Genomic DNA, 18,721 nt, shown 5'->3' on the forward strand with positions numbered 1-18,721 from the left:
TGGCTAAATTGGGGAAAATCACATTGAGTGACTGTTTCCCACATGGTGTGGGCTTCTGACCCCCATTTGAACCTGACGCGGAGTTCAGAAGCCCGTGGTTTATAAAGTCCTTGTGCAACTTTAAATTTTAATAACTCTGGATGTACACATGATAGAAGTAAACAGCATATAAAAGCTTAATTCATACAGTTTTTAAACATTAATGTTTATGTTAATGCTGTGCTTATGTTTTTTTTCATTTTATTTCAGATGCTGAAACTGTTTCAGAATGGCAACAGTAGAAGAAGAAAAAAGGTGAACAGTGTGTTATAGCTAGCAGAATTGAAGTCTATAATATCAAAACTAAAAAAAACTTGATGAGTTATGCTTTCATCTGTTATTTACAGTTTGCATATATCATGTGCACACCCAAAGTTACTAAAGTTTAAAGTTGCACAAGGACTTCTATAAACACCCTTTATATGTGTTACTATATTGTCTCAAACAACAATGAAGGGACAGTTATTTGAACAGAAAATTGTGTTCCGGGGCTTCTTTTCCCCTTAAAAAGGAAGTCTGGAATGGCAAGTACACTTCTTCCAAATAGTCCATATACAATTTGCTTAGACACTTATTTCAAATTATGGTTTGAATCAGTGCTGTTATATGCTCCCCTGCTCCAGCAATAGATCTTGAACTGTATTGTAAATTAAAACTATGTTCAGGATACGAGTTCAGGCTGAAAATTCACATGGAACTAAAATATGAAGTTCATAGGAAAATGACCTAATGAGTAGAGAAAGTGGATTTAAATAAAGTTTGTCACATCTGACTTTAATACTGCAGGTATAGTGAGGCTGTTGGCGATACAGTGTGTTTGCAACCAGAAACACCAATGTTACTGAGGCTGTGATCATATTCTGACCGTCAGGGGAGAGCTCTACACATGCCACATGCGAGAATAGCCACTCTCTCAAAACACTGCTTATTTTAATAAATAGTGCCAGGAAATCCAACAGACCCAGAGGCCTTTTGAAACCCTAAGTCGTACACCATGCAGTGTCAAGTCAAGGGGTGCAAGATGGCCTCCTTCAGGAGTTCTTGCAGCACTGCTCGACACCTGACTCTGCAGCTGCAGTGCCACTTCTATGTTGCAACAAAGTGGGAACTGCTTCACCAATGCAATAGTATTGCACCTTAAAAGCACTTATAAATGTCATCCTGACCTGCCCTTTAACCTCTATAAAATATAAAATGATCAGTCAATCCAATGAATGTTTCAGTCACATATACTGTCCAAACAGTCCTGTTAAAAAAAAATTATAGAAATTAGAATAAAACAGCACAGCTTGTAAAGAGGCAAATGCTACCAGGAAGAAGACCCAAGACAGTCAGTTAATTAGAAATTGCTTTCTCTTTTGAATTATTTCTTAGTTGCATTGATGATGCTTTTAAAAGTGCTTTTTCATTTCCAGTTTTGGGAAAATAACAATTTTAAATAGTTTTTGCAATTTCATTTTCTTTTAAAGACATTGGGTTGAATACCACTGTGTAATTAGTAACAAACAATGTCAATAGGTTCACGTGAAATCTCATGTGTGTCCCAATTTTAACATTTCATGCCTCCTTTGTTAAAATAGGAGAATATGGAATTTCATACAATTGTGCTGCTTGCTGCACACTGGAACTTCAGCTCTATTACTGATATGGTGCAAAATCTCCACACTCACCCTCATCTTCCAAAGAAAACTGGGCAGCTTTCATGTACACCTACAATTTTCAGAAAAACAATACATCTAGACTCTCACTGCGTATTCCACGGATATTATGGAATAAATCTCAGCCAATCTTTACAGCATCCACAGATTTTTGCTTTCGTTCTCAGTAACTGTTCAACTCCATTGATGGAATGCAACTGGCATTTTTACAGCATCCTTTGCTGCAGGAAAATGTCTCAAAGTGCTTTCTATAGGCGAGAATGGAGTAGAAAATCTGAGAGAATGAGCAGAAGGGAAAAGGGGAAATAGGGAGCATTAAGGTTGGGAGCCAAAGGCATGATCAAGTAGGAAGATTCGGAGAAGTTTTCAAAAAAATGAAGGGGGTGCAAAGTGGAGAAAATTTGGAAGGGAGTTCCAGGGACAGGAGTGCAATAATGGATTGGGGAACAAAGGATTGAAGGACATCACTAAGGTAGGGTGGGACAAGGCAACAGGGAGATTTAAAGAGAATTTTGATTGTAACTTACTCAGGAAGAGAGAGTCAGTGGTATGTGAAGAGGACAAGGGAGTGGCTGATGGGACTGTGACAGAGGATAGAGCAGAATTGAAATAAATTGTTACTTATGGAAGGATTGAGGTGGAGGGCTGGTTAGGGGAGCAATAGAGGGGTTAAGCCTTGAGGCGAAGAAGACATGGACTAAGGTTGCAGTGGGATAGAGTGTTAGGGGAGGAGAGGGGCAGAGTTGTGAGGTGAAGAAATCAGATGAACAGAAGGAAATGGAGCTCAGGATTAAGTAGTACACAGAATTCTGCACTTTATTAGGTGGCAACTGGGAATATTGATGGACTCAGGTGCAGCAATCAGGCACTAATGGAAGATGAAGATGGCTTCAGTTTTGCTGATATGAAGCTAAAGAAAAGTTTGGTTCTTTCAGGTTTTGACCATGGACAGGAAGTTGCAGAATGTAGACAAGGGCAGGGGGAGGGGGGGGGGGCGGATGGCGGGGGGGCTTTGGCATACATGTGGTGTGAAAACTTGGATAGCGAGGCAATGAAAGATAGAACACTCGAGCCTAGTCTTTATATACTTAGAAGATATTATTTACAGAGACACACATTACATAACAGCCACACTTTCAGCTTGCTCCATACACACATACATACATATGAGATACAAACACAGAGGTGAGTCCCCAATTAATGCCCAGCACCTGAATACAGTTATCTCTAACTTAAATACAATTAACATGGGGGCCAACCTTGTGCTTCTGGATAGCCCTGGGGTTAGCATGTAAATGACGATGAAGAGAAAAGGGCCAAGGATATACCCCATGGCACAGGAACACTAACATGTGGGCAGAGAAAGAAACACTGTAGGAGGTAAGGCAATGTCATTGCAACAAATACGAGTGGAATCACAAGAAATATCAATGCCACAGTGATAGGTCGCAACAGTTCACACGTAGGGAAAATTTATACATTTATTCAATAAGGTATAAGGGTGTTCTAGATTCAGGGTTTTGAACGCCTGTAGACTGGGACCCAATTAACCAATGAAATTTGAAAACACAGCATCTGGTCCGGGAGATTCTTTTTACTATTGCATTGTACAAATCAGCATGACTTCTAAATGCAGATACTGAATAGAGAATTTGTGTGGATTTTCTGGAGATGTGGAGCAGTGTAAAAAAGGTGCTGTCCTGAATATCACATGCTGTTGCTATCTATAAAGTTTACAGCACTGATTAAATCGTTTGGTTTAATAAAGGCAAGCTGACAAACACAAAGCACTGCAGCTTCAAATATCAATAAAATAATAAGTCTGTGCAAACATTTGCTTTAGGCATTAACGTGCAACTGCAGGGAGGGCACCACATCGCCGAGCATTGAAGATTTCAGAGACCTTTTACAGGCCAAGTTATATTTTGCTGTAAGTTAATACAAGGCTTGAATGTAATTATTCCAGGTGAATTATCACAAATTATGAATCAGGGAATGTGAGATTTTACAAATATCATACTTTTCTAACAATTATAAAGGAAGGTGTTTGGACAGGCAGTGATTCTGTAAAAACAGAAAGTGCTGGAAATACTCAGCAGGTCAGGCAGCATCTGTGGAGAGAGAAGCAGAGTTAACATTTCAGGTCTGTGACCTTTCATCAGAACTGGCAAAGGTAAGAAAAGTATTAGGTTTTAAGCAAGTGAAGGGGGGTGGTGGGTGATGGGAAAGAGAACAAAAGGGAAGGTGTGTGGTAGGGCAGAGGGCAGAAGAAATTAAACAACAAAGATGTCATGGGACAAAGAGCATGTTAATGGTTATGGTGAAAGACAAAGCATTAGTCGAGAGAGAGTGTGTTAATGGCAGAATAATGAGCAGCTCTGTCCAAACGCACATGAAAATCAGGCACACGGTTAAAAAATAAAATAATAAAAAATAAATTTTTCTTTAAAAAGGCCAGTCATGCTCTGAAACTATTGAACTCAATGTTGAGTCCTCAAAGCTTAATCTAAAGATGAGGTGCTGCTCCTCGAGTTTGCGTTGATGTTCACTGGAACACAGCAGCAGGCCAAGGACGGAAATGTGGGCATGAGAGCGGGGGGGGGGGGGGGGGGGGGGGTGTTGAAATAGCAAGCAACTGAAAGCTTGGGGTCAGGCTTTCAGATTGGGTGGAGGTGTTCCGCAAAGCGGTCACCCAATCTGCGTTTGGTCTCCCCAATTTAGAGCCGACTTCATTGTGAGCAGCAAACACAGTATACTAAATTGAAGGAATTACAAGTAAATCGCTACTTCACCTGGAAGGCGAGAGAGGAGGTAAAAGAACAGGTATTACATCTCCTGCGATTGTTTAGGAAGATGCTGTGTGTGGGAAAGGGACGAGGTGTTAAGGATGACGGAGGAGTGGACCAGGGTGTCGCGGAGGGAACGATCCCTTTGGAATGCTGACAGAGGAGGGGAAGGGAAGATATGTTTGGTGGTGGCAGAAATGGTGGAGGATGATCCTTTCGACGTGGAGTGGACAGTGTGGAACCCTGTTGCAGTTCTGGGAGGGAGGAAGCAGGGGTGAGGGCAGAAGTGCGGGAAATGGATCAGACACAGTTGAGGGCCCTGTCAACCACAGCGGGGGGTGGGGTGGGCGGGGGGGGGTGCGGTGGAGAACGACTCCTCAGTTGAGGAAAAAGGAAGACATATCAGAAGCGCTGTTGTGGAAGGTTGCATCATCAGATTATCTGAGACGGAGAAACAGAGAATCAGAGGGAGTCTTTACAGGAAACAGGGTGTAACAAAGTGTACTCAAGGTAGTTGTGGGAGTCAGTGGGCTTACAATGAATTTTAGTGCACAGCCTATCCAGAGATTCTCTAAATATGGTCTACGTACCATTTAACTGGGTTAACTAAATAATACCCTCTCTCCCGATGGTGCCTACTCACAATACAGTGGGTTTCCACCTGAGAAGGTGTCAACCTGGTGAAGCTACAACCCAGGACCACTTGCATGCCAAACAGCATAAGCAGCATGCGATAGACCGAGCTAAGTGATCCCATAACCAAAGGATCTAAGCTCTGCAGTCCTGCCACATCCAGTCATGAATGGTGGTGGGCAATTAAAACAACTAACTGGAGGAGATGGCTCCACAAATATCCCCATCTCAATGATGGGGGAGCCCAGCACATCAGTGCAAAAGGTAAGGCTGAAACATTTGCAACAATCTTCAGCCAGCAGTGCCGAGTTGATAATCCATCTCGGCCTCCTCCTGAAGTCTCCAGCATCACAGATGCCAGTCTTCAGCCAATTCGATCACTCCGTGTGATATCAAGAAATGACTGAAATCACTGGATACTGCAAAGGCTATGGGCCCTAACAATATTCCGGCAATAGGACTGAGGACCTGTGCTCCAGAACTTGCTGTGCCCCTAGCCAAGCTGTTCCAGTACAGCTACAACACTGGCATCTACCCTGCAATGTGGAAAATTGCCCAGGTATGTCCTGTACATAAAATACAGGACAAGTCCAACTTGGCCAATTACCACCCCATCAGTCTACTCTCAATCATCAGTAAAGTGAAGGAAGGTGTTGTCGACAATGCTATCAAATGGCACTTGCTTAGCATTAAGCTGTTCACTGACGCTCAGTTTGGGTTCCACCAGGGCCACTCAGCTCCTGACCTCATGGCAGCTTTAGTTCAAACATGGACAAAAGAGCTGAACTCAAGAGGTGAAGTGAGAGTGACTGCCCTGACATCAAGGCAGCATTTAACCGAGTATGGCATCAAGGACCCCTAGCAAAACTGGAGTCAATGGGAATGGGGGGGCGGGGGGGGGGGACTCTCCGCTGGTTGGAGTCATACCTAGTGCAAAGGAAGATGGTCGTGGTTGTTGGAGGTCTATCATCTCAGCTCTAGGGTATCACTGTAGGGGTTTCTCAGGGTAGTGACCTAGGCCCAACCATCTTCAGCTGCTTCAATGACCTTCCTTCAAATCATAAGATCAGAAGTGGGGATATGCGCTGATGATTGCACAATTCGTGACTCCTCAGATACTGAAGCAGTCTGTGTAGTGATGCAGCAAGACCTGGAAAATATTCAGGCTTGGGCTGATAAGTGGTAAGTAACATTCATGCCACACAAGTACCAGGTAATGACCATCTCTAACAAGAGAGAATCTAACCACCTCCCCTTGACATTCAATGGCATTACGATCGCTGAATCCTCAACTATCAACATCCTGGGGGTTACCATTGACCAGAAACTGAACTGGAGTAGCTATATAAATACTGTGGCTACAAGAATAGGTCAGAGGCTAGGAATCCTGCAGTGAGTAACTCACCTCCTGACTCCCCAAAGCCTGTCCACCATCTGCAAGGCACAAGTCAGGAGTGTGATGGAATACTCTCCACTTGCCTGGTTGAGTGCAACTCCAACACTCAAGAAGCTCAACACCATCCAGGACAAAGCAGCCCACTTGACTGGCACCCCATCCACAAACATTCACTCCCTCCACCACCGATGCACAGTAGCAGCAGTGTGTACCATCTACAAGATGCACTGCAGCGATGCACCAAGACTCCTTAGACAGCACCTTCCAAACCCACAACCTCTACCACCCAGAAGGACAATGGGAGCAGATGCATAGGAACACCACCACCTGCAAGTTCCTCTCCAAGCCACACACCATCCTGACTTGGAACTATATTGCCGTTCCTTCACTGTTGCCGAGTCAAAATCCTGGAACTCCCTTCCTAACAGCACTGTGGGTGTACCTACCTCACATGGACTGTAGTGGTTCAAGAAGGCTGTTCACCACCACCACCTTCTCCAGGGCAATTAGGGATGGGCAATAAATGCTGGCATAGCCAGTGATGCCCACATCCCATGAACAAATAAAAAAAAAGACAAGGGCATGGAGAATAATAGTGACAACTTTACTGCCACTCCACTGAGATCAGCTGACAAGCTGTGATATAAATGCACAGCAACCAGCACCCTCAGAGATTGAAACCAGGACACACAATTTTATACATCAGAGAAGCCTCCTCAGAAAGCATCAAGAACAGAGGCACAGATTACCATGAGAGATAAAAGCAACTGCCACAGTACACAGCTGCGTAAACCACTACATGTAGAAGTATACATGCAAATCTGCACATTCTGGAAATCTGAAACAGAAATAACAAGTACAACATATGGAATGAGAAAAGATAGGTGAACGCTTCAAGTAAAGAGCTTTTGTGCGAACACATTGTGAGTTTGAACAAAGGATCGCTATCTAAAATGTAAACCTACATTTTCAGATGACGGAATTGCTGCACACTGCCTGTGTATTCTGGTAGTTGTTATAGGGAATGATAGCCAAGTGGACTAGCAATCCAGAGACACAAGTTCAAATCCCACCACAGCAGCTAGGGGATTTAAATTTGGTTAACAAATAAATCTAGAATTAAAAAAGCAAGTATCAACAATAGTGACTTTAAAACTACTAGATTGTCTTAAAACCTATTTGGTTCACTAACGTCCTTTAGAGAAGGATGTCTGCTGTCCTTACCCGGTCTGGCCTATATATGACTCCAGACCCACAGCAACGTGGTTGACTCTGAACTGCCATCTGAAATGGCCTAGCAAGCTACTCAGTTAAGGGCAATAAATGCTGGGCTTACCAGTGACACCCACATCCTGCGAATGAATTTTTAAAAAAGTTGACTTGTGTGTGCAGAAGGCAGGAATATTACACACATGTTCCTTATAAGAAAGTGCAGGGCAAGAAGAGAGAGTTAAAAACAAAGATGTGATGGAATAAAAATGCAGCACTATCCACCTGATGAGGCAAGATTTTTTTTAAAAATTCATTCTCAGGAAATGGGCATCACGGTCAAGATCCGCAACCCTAGACACCCTGAGAAGGTGGTGAACTACCACAGTGGGACCTGAAGTTACATTCTTGGGATCATTAGTCCAGGTCTCTGGATTATTAGTGCAGTAACAATGATGACACTACCACACCCGGTATAGAAGTGCTTTAGGATTCTTTGAAAAGCTTTCTACCTACATTTTCCTACAAAAAGGACCCGATTTTATCTAGTGGAAATAAAGTTTTTCAAAACTGCACAAATGGTTCCAACTAAAGGACAGAACATTTTACTCCCAAACATCTAACATTTATTTCTCGAGGGATTCAGGGTAATTAATGAGTCCTTAATGCTTTTGTGATAGTCTAGAAATAGCTTTTTAATTTCATGTTGTTGAATTCCTTAAAATGCTAAAATCGAGGAGCACTATAGTTGCGCAGCATTTTACTGTACCAGCTGAGCGTGTCTACCCTGAGGCACAGTGCAGCTTTCGAGCAGAGAGATCCACCATTGACATGCTGTTCTCCCTTCACCAGCTACAGGAGATATGCTGCGAACAACAGATGCTCCTCTACGTTGCTTTCATAGATCTCACCAAAGCCTTTGACCTCGTCAGCAGACATGGTCTCTTCAGACTACTAGCAAAGATCGGATGTCCACCAAAGCTACTAAGTATCATCACCTCATTCAACGACAATGTGAAAGGCACAATTCAGCATAGTAGCGCCTCATCAGACCCCTTTCCTATCCTGAGTGGCATGAAACAGGGCTGTGTTCTCGCACCTACACTGTTTGGGATCTTCTTCTCATTGCTGCTCTCACGTGCAGTCAAGTCTTCAGAAGAAGGAATTTTCATCCACACAAGATCAGATGGCAGGTTGTTCAACCTTGCCCGTCTAAGAGCGAAGACAAAGTCCTCGTCAGGGAGCTCCTCTTTGCTGACGATGCTGCATTAACATCCCACACAGAAGAGTGTCTGCAGAGACTCATCGACAGGATTGCGACTGCCTGCAACGAATTTGACCTAACCATCAGCCTCAAGAAAACGAACATCATGGACATCAGAAATGCTCCATCCATCAATATCGCCAACCACGCTCTGGAAGTGGTTCAAGAGTTCACCTAGCTAGGCCCAACTATCACCAGTAACCTGTCTATTGATGCAGAAATCAACAAGCGCATGGGAAAGGCATCTGCTGCTATGTCCAGACTGGCCAAGAGAGTGTGGGAAAATGGCGCACTGACACGGAACACAAAAGTCCGAGTGTTTCAAGCCTGTGTCATCAGTACCTTGCTCTACGGAAGCAAGACCTGGACAATGTATGTCAGCCAAGAGCGACATCTCAACCAATTCCATCTTCGCTGCCTCCGGAGAATCCTTAGCATCAGGTGGCAGGACCGTATCTCCAACGCAGAAGTCCTAGAGGCAGCCAACATCCCCAGCATAGACACCCTACTGAGCCAGCGATGCTTGAGATGGCTTGGCCATGTGAGCCACATGGAAGATGGCAGGATCCCCAAGAACACATAGTACAGCAAGCTCGTCACTGGTATCAGACCCACCGGCCACCCATGCCTTTGCTTTAAAGATGTCTACAAATGCGATATGAAGTCCTGTGACATTGACCACAAGTCGTGGGAGTCAGTTGCCAGCGATCCCCTGAACTGGCGGACAACCATAAAGGCGGGGCTAAAGAGTGGCAAGTCGAAGAGACTTAGCAGTTGGCAGGAAAAAAGACAAAAGTGCAAGGAGAGAGCCAACTGTGTAACAGCCCCGACAACCAATTTTATCTGCAGCGCCTGTGGAAGAGTCTGTCACTCTAGAACTGGCCTTTATAGCCACTCCAGGCGCTGCTTCACAAACCACTGACCACCTCTAGGCGCTTACCCATTGTCTCGCGAGACAAGGAGGGTGAAGAAACAGCAGGCTATGCCACAAGGTTTGGGAGTCAGCGAGGTGAGGTGGGGTGGGGAGGGGTGGAGTGGGGGTTACTGCACACCATTCCCTCAAATGAGGAGCTGTCAATCTTACCCATGCCAATATGACAAAGTGCTGAATGGAGGGGCAGGAACATCTTGGAAGGAAGCAAGAGAAAAATCAGAAGAGAGTGAGGGGATGCTCTTGTGCATCTCCTAGAGACTTGTTTCAATGCAACACTCAGGTTTGGTCAGTTGGCTAAGTACAAATCAGGGATTGTGCCTGGAAACCACCTGGTATTTGTGATTCAGTTCCACACAGGGTGATGTATTTGCCAATGTGGGAGAGAGTTGCACTTCAAACCATTTCCTCCCCCTCATTCCAAATTAGATCATCATCGTTATCTTCTACTTCATGGATGGATAGATGGTGGGATTTTATACAGCCATTACTAATACTTATCAGCATTCAGCTAACACAACAAATATTCTTGTGGGGCAGATATAGTGAAGTTCTCCATCCAGCGACCCAGCTGAAAGCTAGCTATCCACATGGAGAGAAATCAATATTTGAATGACAGTGGAGCCTGGAACTCATATCATGACCCTTCAGACATAAGTCAACACTCCATTGTTGAAACAAATTGGCCACTTACTACTGGAGTCAATTCTGAATCAAACCAATCTATCTGCCTGTGTAACAAGCCTCAGCAATGCTACATTGTAATAGGAAACTAAACATTGAAAAAAAAAATGACATTTTGGTTTGACGTACAGCTGCACTGTTGAATGCGACATGACAGCATGTGCATTTCTTATTCACATAATATAATAAATGCAATTTGCACTAGAATAGAGTCATAGGATCAATTTTGAATGCAAGTACCTTGGTCTAGTTATAATTTAAAAAATAGTAACAAAACTAAAATTAATCTTTAATTTCCATCCAGAAGCCTTTGGCAAAAGCAACAGATATTGAGATAAGTAACGACAAAACAAGTTTACTGCAACAAATGCTGGGGGCTTTGTTTTCCAACTGCAGTTTCACTTTTTATCTTTATCATACACAAAAACTAACGCCCCGTGCTTCTTAGAACTGTTACAAGTTTAGGGTCTTACCTTAGATATACTTGAGTACAGTGGTACTGCTCTGAGCATCTCATATTAAGAATGTGCACATACTGCCCAATATCTAACTGTACAGTAGCATAATCCAGGGGTTTACCAGTAGTTTCTCCTTGTATTCTGAACCAGATATTCATGCCTTTCATCTGTGCATCTTCAATCCTTTCAGAGGTGGACCCAGAAAACACTGAGATGAGGCCAGGGACAAATTGTTGCACTGAACATTCAGAGCAACAATTATAAATGGATTCACTGAGTTCAAATACCACAGCTTGTCTTCGCACAATAACATAAAATAATGAAGATGCTACACTTCCTAACAATAGTAGATTGTTGTACTTGACAAACAAAAACTACTGTTTTTTAAAATTCATTCATGGGATGTGGGCGTCGCTGGCTAGGCCAGCATTTATTGCCCATCTCTAATTGCCCTTGAGAAGGTGGTGGTGAGCTGCCTTCTTGAAACGCTGCAGTCCATGTGGGGTAGGTAGACCCACAGTGCTGTTAGGAAGGGAGTTCCAGGATTTTGACCCAGCGACAGTGAAGGAACGGCGATATAGTTCCAAGTCAGGATGGTGTGTGACTTGGAGAGGAACTTGCAGGTGGTGGTGTTCCCATGTATGTGCTGCCCTTGTCCTTCTAGTTGGTAGAGGTCGCGGGTTTGGAAGGTGCTGTCTAAGGAGCCTTGGTGCATTGCTGCATTGCATCTTGTAGATGGTTTTTGCATGACAACTTCTGAACCAGTGCCATTGCAACATTCTGTTCAAAACCCAACAGACTTTGCAGCATTTACTGAATCTGACTATAGAACCATAGAAAAGTTACAGCACAAAAACAGGCCATTCAGCCCATCATGTCTGCACCGGCTGAAAAACCTAGCCGCCCAATCTATTCCCACCTTCCAGTAGCTGGTCCGTAGCCTTGCAGGTTACAGCACTTCAGGTCCAGGTACCTCTTAAATGAGTTGAGGGTTTCTGCCTCCACCACTGATCTGGGCAATGAATTCCAGACACTCACCACCCTCTGGGTGAAAATTTTTTTTCCCTCATGTCCCCTCTAATCCTTCTACCAATCACCTTAAATCTGTGCCCCCTGGTAATTGACCTCTCTGCTAGGGGAATCAGGTCCTTCCTGTCTACTCTATCTAGGTCCCTCACAATTTTGTACACCTCAATTAAGTCACTCCTCAGTCTCCCCTATTCTAAGGAAAACAACAGTAGCCGATCCAATCTTTCCTTATAGCTGCAACTTTCAAGCCCTGGCAACATTCTTGTAAATCTCCACTGTACTCTCTCCAGAGCAATTATGTCCTTCCTGTAATGCGGTGACCAGAACTGTACGCAATACTCCAGCTGTGGCCTAACCAGCGTTTTATACAGTTCCAGCAGTACATCCCTGCTTTTGTATTTTATACCTCGGCCAATAAAGAAAAACATTCCATATGCCTTCTTCGCCACTTTATCTACCTGTCCTGCCACCTTCAGGGACCTGTGGACATGCACACTAAGGTCTCTCACTTCCTCTACCCTGCTCAAGATCCTCCCATTTATTGTGTATTCCCTTGTTTTGTTTGCCCTCCCCAAATGCATTACCTCACTTCTCTGGATTGAATTCCAATTGCCACTTTTCCGCCCACTCAATCCAACCATTGATATCATTCTGGAGTCTGCAGCTATCCTCTTCACTATCAACTGCACGGCCAATTTTTGTTGCATCTGCAAATTTCCCAATCATGCCTCCCACATTTAAGTCCAAGTCATTAATATATGCCACAAATAGCAAGGGACCCAACAATGAGCCCTCTGGAGCGCCACAGGAAACTGCTTTCCATTCGCAAAAACATCTGTCGACTATTACCCTTTGTTTCCTGTCACTGAGCCAATTTTGGATCCAACTCACCACATTCCCTTCTATCCCATGGGCTTTTACTTTTCTGACCAGTCTGCCATGTGGGACCTTGTCAAATGCCTTACTAAAATCCATGTAGACAACATTCACTGCACTACCCTCATCAATCCTCCTTGTTACTTCCTCAAAAAATGCAATTAAGTTGGTAGGACACGACCTTCCCTTAACAAATCCATGTGGACTATCCCTGATTAATCCGTGCCTTTCTAAGTGACAGTTTATCCTATCTCTCAGAATTGATTCTAATAATTTGCCCACCACCGAGGTCAGACTAACTGACCTATAATTATTTGGCCTATCCCGCGCACCCCTTATAAACAATGGCACAACATTTGCAGACCTCCTATCCTCTGGTACCTCGCCTGTACCAAGTGAGGTTTTGAAAATGATCCTCAGCGCATCCACTATTTTCTCCCCGACATCCTTTAACAGCCAGGGATACGATCCATTCGGCCCTGGCAATTTATCCACTTTCAAGGATGTCAGCCCCTCTAGTACGTCCTCTCTCTCATTATGCTTATCGTATCTAATATTTCACACTCCTCCTCTTTAACTACAATGTCTGCATCATCCCTCTCCTTTGTGAAGACAGAGACAAAGTACTCATTAAGAACCCTGCCCACATCTTCTGCATCCATGCAATTTTGTGCTCTCTGTGCCCTTCACGGTTTGTATACCAGTTGATATTAGTGTAGTTGAAATCCTCAACTATTATTGCCCTATTGTTTTTGCACTCAGGACTTTGCCTACATATTTGTTTTTCTATCTCCCTGTCACTATTTGGGGGTCTATAGTACACTCCTAGTAGTAATCTCCAGATTACTCCCAAAGCCACGTTTTTATTTCAGAGCTCCACCCTTATGGCATCATTTGATGATTCATTTAGCATATCATCCCTCCTCACAGCTGTAATTGATTCTTTAACCAATAATGCTATAACCCCTCTTTTTTTTTTATCCTTCACTCTATCCTGCCTGAAAACACTACATCCAGGGATGTTGGGCTGCCATTTTTGCCTCTCTTTAAGCTAAGTTTCCATTATAGCAATGATTTCATGCTGCCATGTGTCTGTGGCCTTAGCTCATCAGCTTTATTTACATTCAAATAAATACCTTTTAACACTGCAAATTCCTGTACTGCACGATTTTTAACCTTTGCTTCTTCTGTCTTTCAGAGTCACTCACTAATTTTCCGCCTCCCACTGCCAGCTTTGAAATTGTCCTATCTGAAACTGGCCTCAGGTTCCCATTCCCCTGCCAATCTAGTTTAGACCATCCCCAACAGCTAACATTCCTGCTCAGGTGTAGACCGTCCAGCTTGTACATGTCCCACCTTCCCCAGAACTGGTCCCAATGCCCCAGAAGTCTGAAGCACTCCCTCCTGCACCATCTCTCTAGCCACATATTCATCTGCTGTATTTTCCTATTTCTATACTCACTGGCAGGTGGCCTTGAGAGTAATCCGGAGATTACTACTTTGAGGTCATACTTGCTCATCTCTTTCCTAATCCTTAAAAACTCAGCCTGCAGGACCTCATCCCTTTTTCGACTTATATCGTTGGTACCAATGTGGACCACGACCTCTGGCTGCGCACCCTTGCCCTCCAGAATGTTCTGTAGCTGCTCAGTGGTATCCATGATCCTTGCACCAGGGAGGCAACATACCATCCTGGAATCACGTCTGCGACCACAGAAATGCCTGTCTGCTCCCCTAACTATAGAATCCCCTACCACTATTGCTCTCCTGTCTTTTCTCCTCCCTCCCTACACAGCTGAGCCACCCATGGTGCTCTGGTCATGACTCTCGCTGCACTCTCCAGAGGAACCCTCTCTTCCATCAGTAGTCATAACTGAATACCAGTTAGAAAGTAGGATGCCCTCCGGGGAGTCTTGCACTATCTGCCTTGTCCTTCTTGTCTGTCTGGCAGCCACCCAGTCCCTCTCTGCCTGTGCTTTCTTAAGTTGCGGGATGACCACCTCCTGAACTGTGCTATCCATGTATCTCTCATCCTCGCAATGCACCATAGTGACACCAGCTGCTCGAGTTCCAAGATTCCGCGCTCGAGTTTTTGCATTTGGTGGCACTTTCTGCACATGTAGTTGTCCAGGACATGGGAAGGGTCTTGGAGTCCCCACATGGCACAGGATGTGCATTCGATGGGTGTGAGCAGCCCTGCCATGCCTCAAGTTATTTATTTACTGCACTAAAATTGGAAGTTAAATAAACACAATAAAATGGTTATAAATAGAACGAACTTTAGAGAAGCCACCTACTGACTACTGATATTTTAGCTTTTACTTAGTAGATAGACTTACATGTTAGAGAAAAAATAAAAATCAGCAGAAAAAAAAACGAAGAAAATACTCACCAAATGCTCACCGACCAGCTCCTTGTGCCTCGCCGCGCTCTCTCTCCTCTCGCGCTATGTGTAGCTCCAAAGTCTCACCCAGCCAATCACCTACCTGCTTCCCTGTGATGTCACACCTCAATTTCTCTTTCTGATCACGTGCTGTGCCGTTGGAGATGTGCTCTGTTGCTGTGTCTCTGCTGGTATTTCCCATGCTCTTTTTAAAACTCCTCTCTCCCGATGTGCTCTGCTGCTGTGTCCACACAGCATTTAGCTTTTTCTCAGCAACATTGTCTGTGTCTCTGTTCACAGTTAGAATGGACCAAAGACTTACTAACAAAATGCCGAGCCAAGATAACAAATTGATTATTTACAATCTATAAAGGAGACAAGATCATAGCTTCCTTGCTGCCGGGATCTTTGAAGATCCATCTGAATCACTGAACTGGCATAAAAGGAATTTGGTTAAATGGCTTGTGATTTTACAGAAGCCAAAAACACAAAAGATTCATTACAGCAAACTGCTGGCATGGGGTGCAATGCTTAATAATCAGATCTCTTTTTATCAAAGCAGTGGATAGATCTACTTTGATCAACATATTCAAAACCTCAAATGAAATGAAATCAATTTGCCGTCTTTCATATCGGTTTTCATAAAATATTTTTTCTACAAACATCATTATTCCTTTAAAGATCTGCATGCTCAATAAATGCAAGCAGAACTGCAGCACAACAGGGTGGATGTGTTGAAATTATTTCTCACTAAACTGCTACGTAATAGTCCTCATCAAGAGCAATTTAGTTAAATTAATCTGACATCTCTGGCTGACTGAATCAGGTGGTGCTTTACTCATCTCCCTCAAGGGAAAAATAATGACAGCTTTAGATGTCTTATTACACAACTGATTTGTCTGGACAAAAGCCCTATTTGCAACTTTTTTAAAAAATTCATTAAAGGGATGTGAGCATTGCTGGCAAGGCCAGTATTTATTGCCCATCCCTAATTGCCCTTCAGAAGGTGGTGGTTAGGCACCTTCTTGAACCGCTGTGTACTGAAGGTACTCCCACAGTGCTGTTAGGTGGGAAGTTCCAGGATTTTGACCAAACGACAATGAAGTAAGGGTGATATATTTCTTGGAGGGCAACTTGCAGATAGTGGTGTTCCCATTTGCCTGCTGCCCTTGTTCTTCTGGGTGATAGAGGTCATAGGTTTGGGAGGTATTGTTGAAGAAGTCTTGGCGAGTTGCTGCAATGATGCTACACACAGCAGACAAGGTGTGCCAGTGGTGGAAGGAGTGAATGTTTAAGGTGGTGGATGGGGTGACAATCAAGCAAGCAGGCTGCTTTGTCCTGGATGATGTTGAGCTTCTTGAGTGTCGTTAGAGTTGCACTCATCCAGGCAAGTGAACAGTATTCCATCTCACTCCTGATTTGTGCCTTGTTGATGATGGACAGGCTTTGTAGAGTCAGGAGACGAATTACTCACTGCAGAATTCCCAGCCTCCGTCTCACCTGCTCTTCAACCCACAGCATTTGTGTGGTACAAAAGATATTTGCCCAGTGTTCAAGATTAAGCACAATTTTCTTGTACAGTTATGAAGTTGTATTCATTTTGTCAAGAAAACCCTATATGCCAAATGAGAAATATGGATTTCATCGGCTGGAAACTTACATTAGACTTTGAATGGAAAAAATCCTACAAGTTAACTTTTAAAAAAACTAGCAGCAAGCTGGCCACTACAATTTGCATCTGAAATACCAGGAGATTGAACTGGAGACAAAAAAATCTAACAAGAAGCCCAGCCAGAAGAATGCTTTGGCTAACTGAGTAGATTAGCCAAATCACCCTTGATGGCAGGACATTCCAAACCATCTCAAGGTACTCATAAATGGAAACGTTCCTCCAGGGGATAAACCCTGACAACCCCTGAGAAAGGTTTTGGGTTTTAAACTTGGGACCTCATTAAAAACAAAGGGGATTGAGAGAACCATGTGACCATCTGTCCCTCTCAGAAGAAACTGGGAGTTGTTACACAGACAAAGAGGCAAGCCTTAACTGAGTGGGCAGCAGCAGAGAAGGCTGCAAGCCTCCCTTTCTCTCTCCGTCTCCCCCAGAAAACATCAAGTTTAAAAACCGTCTGCGACTGGGGGACCCTCCAAGCCTATAGACCGCTACAGCCAGCAACCAGGAGAAGAGAACCGAATACAATCCTGCCTTCAGGAAAACCCTGAGCAAAGCAAGCCAGCCAAAGTGCACTTTGACTAGCAAGGACTTCAAGAATACAGCTTCAGCCGAGAACTACCGGATCATCCACTTTACAGACTGTGCAGGAGTTCCATTTATTCTGGATTTTAATCCAACCACCAAAATTATTTTTCCCTTTGTAATCTCTTTGTGTGCGTAAGATTCTCATGTGAATGTGTGTGTGAATATGTAGCGTATTTTTAAATCGGGGTTAGAGTGCTATGTATAATAAACTTACCTCTTTCTTGTTTAAACTCAAGAAAATCTGTCCGATTGGTTCTTTCACAATCACAGTAAAGGTAAAATGTAAAACACTCACGAAAGTGGTAAGCAGAATCACGGTTTAAAAATGAATAAACCTTGCTGCGGTCAAATAAGAGGAATGAAAGAGGTGCGCCTGAGACCCCCTCCTCACCTGGCCGTAACAATTTGAAAATCATTAGCACACAGCTGAACAGGCTGGATGCTATGGATGTCCAGTGCAAGTTCCCTTTGACGATGGCAAGGGCTGCAGTGCTAGTGTAAATGGGGTGTAATGTTATTTTTGGCCCACTGGTACCTGCATACAGTGAGATCGCCCAAATTAAAATCGGTTACATGTTAAATACGAAAAGTGCCAGTCTTTCTTTTCTCCTGTTGTAAAACAGTTAGGCCAGCATATTCCTTGGAGTTGCTCCCACTCCAATGCTATACCTTTACGGCAGAAGCTCTGCTCATCTGCATAAATGGAGTTTCCAACACACCACCACCAAAATCAGTTCAGAGGAATGTCCCTGCCTCAGTAAAAATGAAAGCTGACTTTCTTTACCTAATTTCAGATTCAAGCTCAGAGCTAGGCTGTTTGTTGGAACACAGGTCAGATAGCTTGATCTGGAAATTACGCTGATAAGGGGGCTTTGTTATAGAAGAAATTCAAAATTAGACATCTTTTAAGACCTTGGCAAGTGTGGGGCTCGGATGACGAGTACCAAATTGCTCATTAATATCTCATATAATGTCCTTTAGTGTAATGCCTTTGATCTTGACAGTCTTGTCTTTGGAGGCTCAGAAATTGTATGAGTGCAGCATCCCTCCTGTAATCTTTAGCTCTATCTAGATATCTGAACTTCATGGATTGGAATTTTGCATCATCTATTTGCATC

General features: G+C 43.6%; 1 protein-coding gene across 3 annotated transcripts in view; it reads right to left on the reverse strand.

Annotated features, from left to right (window-relative positions):
* sgsm2 (small G protein signaling modulator 2) overlaps nt 1-18,721 on the reverse strand; it is a 230,981-nt gene that overhangs the window by 192,565 nt on the left and 19,695 nt on the right. The window lies entirely within an intron of this gene.

The sequence above is a fragment of the Heterodontus francisci genome, chromosome 30 (genome assembly GCF_036365525.1).
Source record: "Heterodontus francisci isolate sHetFra1 chromosome 30, sHetFra1.hap1, whole genome shotgun sequence".
NCBI classification, from domain to species: Eukaryota; Metazoa; Chordata; class Chondrichthyes; order Heterodontiformes; family Heterodontidae; genus Heterodontus; species Heterodontus francisci.